The sequence below is a fragment of the Ambystoma mexicanum genome, unplaced genomic scaffold (genome assembly GCF_040938575.1).
Source record: "Ambystoma mexicanum isolate Mex_15411 unplaced genomic scaffold, UKY_AmexF1_1 Mex_scaf10, whole genome shotgun sequence".
Lineage (NCBI taxonomy): Eukaryota > Metazoa > Chordata > Amphibia > Caudata > Ambystomatidae > Ambystoma > Ambystoma mexicanum.
In genome coordinates, this window is record NW_027182325.1 from 2,432,501 (window position 1) to 2,435,000 (window position 2,500).

At 47.2% G+C, this 2,500-nt stretch overlaps 7 non-coding genes and 1 pseudogene across 7 annotated transcripts; all 8 read left to right on the forward strand.

The window, feature by feature from the left end:
• Window positions 1-367: 367 nt before the first annotated feature.
• LOC138538817 (5S ribosomal RNA) lies at window positions 368-486 on the forward strand. Its single transcript, XR_011286904.1, has one exon. It is a non-coding gene; the product is annotated as a 5S ribosomal RNA (ribosomal RNA).
• A 106-nt stretch (window positions 487-592) lies between these two features.
• LOC138540040 (5S ribosomal RNA) lies at window positions 593-711 on the forward strand. The gene has a single exon (XR_011288099.1). It is a non-coding gene; the product is annotated as a 5S ribosomal RNA (ribosomal RNA).
• A 106-nt stretch (window positions 712-817) lies between these two features.
• On the forward strand, window positions 818-936 carry LOC138537897 (5S ribosomal RNA). The gene has a single exon (XR_011286017.1). It is a non-coding gene; the product is annotated as a 5S ribosomal RNA (ribosomal RNA).
• Window positions 937-1,042: 106 nt separating this feature from the next.
• On the forward strand, window positions 1,043-1,161 carry LOC138537262 (5S ribosomal RNA). The gene has a single exon (XR_011285404.1). It is a non-coding gene; the product is annotated as a 5S ribosomal RNA (ribosomal RNA).
• A 106-nt stretch (window positions 1,162-1,267) lies between these two features.
• Window positions 1,268-1,376, forward strand: LOC138545807 (5S ribosomal RNA; annotated as a pseudogene).
• Window positions 1,377-1,829: 453 nt separating this feature from the next.
• On the forward strand, window positions 1,830-1,948 carry LOC138549126 (5S ribosomal RNA). Its single transcript, XR_011292911.1, has one exon. It is a non-coding gene; the product is annotated as a 5S ribosomal RNA (ribosomal RNA).
• Window positions 1,949-2,054: 106 nt separating this feature from the next.
• On the forward strand, window positions 2,055-2,173 carry LOC138539216 (5S ribosomal RNA). The gene has a single exon (XR_011287291.1). It is a non-coding gene; the product is annotated as a 5S ribosomal RNA (ribosomal RNA).
• A 106-nt stretch (window positions 2,174-2,279) lies between these two features.
• Window positions 2,280-2,398, forward strand: LOC138550184 (5S ribosomal RNA). The gene has a single exon (XR_011293943.1). It is a non-coding gene; the product is annotated as a 5S ribosomal RNA (ribosomal RNA).
• Window positions 2,399-2,500: the final 102 nt, after the last annotated feature.

Genomic DNA, 2,500 nt, shown 5'->3' on the forward strand with positions numbered 1-2,500 from the left:
TGTTGGACAACATCATGAGGGCTGGAGCTACCTTTTTACATAGAATTAGCATACAGGTAGTGTGTTCATGGGTAATAAATCGACTTTCACATGTAATGCAGTACAGAGAATATTGAGTCCTTCAAGAGGCATGAAAGAAAACCATTATTGTGTTGATTGTTCTCTCCACCTCCCTGCAACAGACACAGGATGGATGAATTAAAGTTATCCTACCAGACATAGGAGTCCTGAATGGGCCCACCAGTCTTATATATCTCGCCTGATCGAGCCTGATCGAGCGATGAGCGTGGTATCATGTTGCAAGTGGCTGCATGGCTTAGCTTACTAAATGCAAATGCATAAGAGTAATATTCTTAGCATTCCTAGAGCCTACGGCCACACCACACTGAATGCACCCGATCTCGACTGATCTCGGAAGTTAAGCAGTGTCAGGCCTAGTTAGTACCTGGATGGGAGACCGCCTGGGAATACCAGGTGCTGTAGGCTTTTTTGTGCTCCAAGTTCAGGAAGTGAGCCCTTTCTCAATTGCCTTTTAAAACTGCAAGGTCTAGCCGACTAGATGCTTAAAAGTACAAAACTCACTAGGCCCAGAGCCTACGGCCACACCACACTGAATGTGCCTGATCTCGTCTGATCTCAGAAGCTAAGCAGTGTCGGGCCTAGTTAGTACCTGGATGGAAGACCGCCTGGGAATACCAGGTGCTGTAGGCTTTTTTGTACTCCAAGTTCAGGAAGTGAGCCATTTCTCAATTGCCTTTCAAAACTGCAAGGTCTAGCCGACTAGATGCTTAAAAGTACAAAACTCACAAGAACCAGAGCCTACGGCCACACCACACTGAATGCGCCCGATCTCGTCTGATCTCGGAAGCTAAGCAGTGTCGGGCCTCGTTAGTACCTGGATGGGAGGCCGCCTGGGAATACCAGGTGCTGTAGGCTTTTTTGTGCTCCAAGTTCAGGAAGTGAGCCATTTCTCAATTGCCTTTCAAAACTGCAAGGTCTAGCTGACTAGATGCTTAAAAGTACAAAACTCACTAGGCCCAGAGCCTACGGCCACACCACACTGATTGCGCCCGATCTCGTCTGATCTCGGAAGCTAAGCAGTGTCGGGCCTAGTTAGTACCTGGATGGGAGACCACCTGGGAATACCAGGTGCTGTCGGCTTTTTTGTGCTCCAAGTTCAGGAAGTGAGCCATTTCACAATTGCCTTTCAAAACTGCAAGGTCTAGCCGACTAGATGCTTAAAAGTACAAAACTCACTAGGCCCAGAGCCTACGGCCACACCACACTGAATGTGCCCGATCTCGGAAACTAAGCAGGGTCAGGCCTAGTTAGTACCTGGATGGGAGACTGCCTGGGAATACCAGGTGCTGTAGGCTTTTTTGTGCTCCATGATTAGTAATTGCGCAACTTCTCAATTATTTTTCAAATTTGGTATGTTTCCAAAATAATTGTATCCCGTTTTATAGCGGAAATGTTGGACAACATCATGAGGGCTGGAGCTACCTTTTTACATAGAATTAGCATACAGGTAGTGTGTTCATGGGTAATAAATCGACTTTCACATGTAATGCAGTACAGAGAATATTGAGTCCTTCAAGAGGCATGAAAGAAAACCATTATTGTGTTGATTGTTCTCTCCACCTCCCTGCAACAGACACAGGATGGATGAATTAAAGTTATCCTACCAGACATAGGAGTCCTGAATGGGCCCACCAGTCTTATATATCTCGCCTGATCGAGCGATGAGCGTGGTATCATGTTGCAAGTGGCTGCATGGCTTAGCTTACTAAATGCAAATGCATAAGAGTAATATTCTTAGCATTCCTAGAGCCTACGGCCACACCACACTGAATGCACCCGATCTCGTCTGATCTCGGAAGTTAAGCAGTGTCAGGCCTAGTTAGTACCTGGATGGGAGACCGCCTGGGAATACCAGGTGCTGTAGGCTTTTTTGTGCTCCAAGTTCAGGAAGTGAGCCCTTTCTCAATTGCCTTTTAAAACTGCAAGGTCTAGCCGACTAGATGCTTAAAAGTACAACACTCACTAGGCCCAGAGCCTACGGCCACACCACACTGAATGCGCCTGATCTCGTCTGATCTCAGAAGCTAAGCAGTGTCGGGCCTAGTTAGTACCTGGATGAGAGACCGCCTGGGAATACCAGGTGCTGTAGGCTTTTTTGTACTCCAAGTTCAGGAAGTGAGCCATTTCTCAATTGCCTTTCAAAACTGCAAGGTCTAGCCGACTAGATGCTTAAAAGTACAAAACTCACTAGGCCCAGAGCCTACGGCCACACCACACTGAATGCGCCCGATCTCGTCTGATCTCGGAAGCTAAGCAGTGTCGGGCCTAGTTAGTACCTGGATGGGAGACCACCTGGGAATACCAGGTGCTGTAGGCTTTTTTGTGCTCCAAGTTCAGGAAGTGAGCCATTTCACAATTGCCTTTCAAAACTGCAAGGTCTAGCCGACTAGATGCTTAAAAGTACAAACTCACTAGGCCC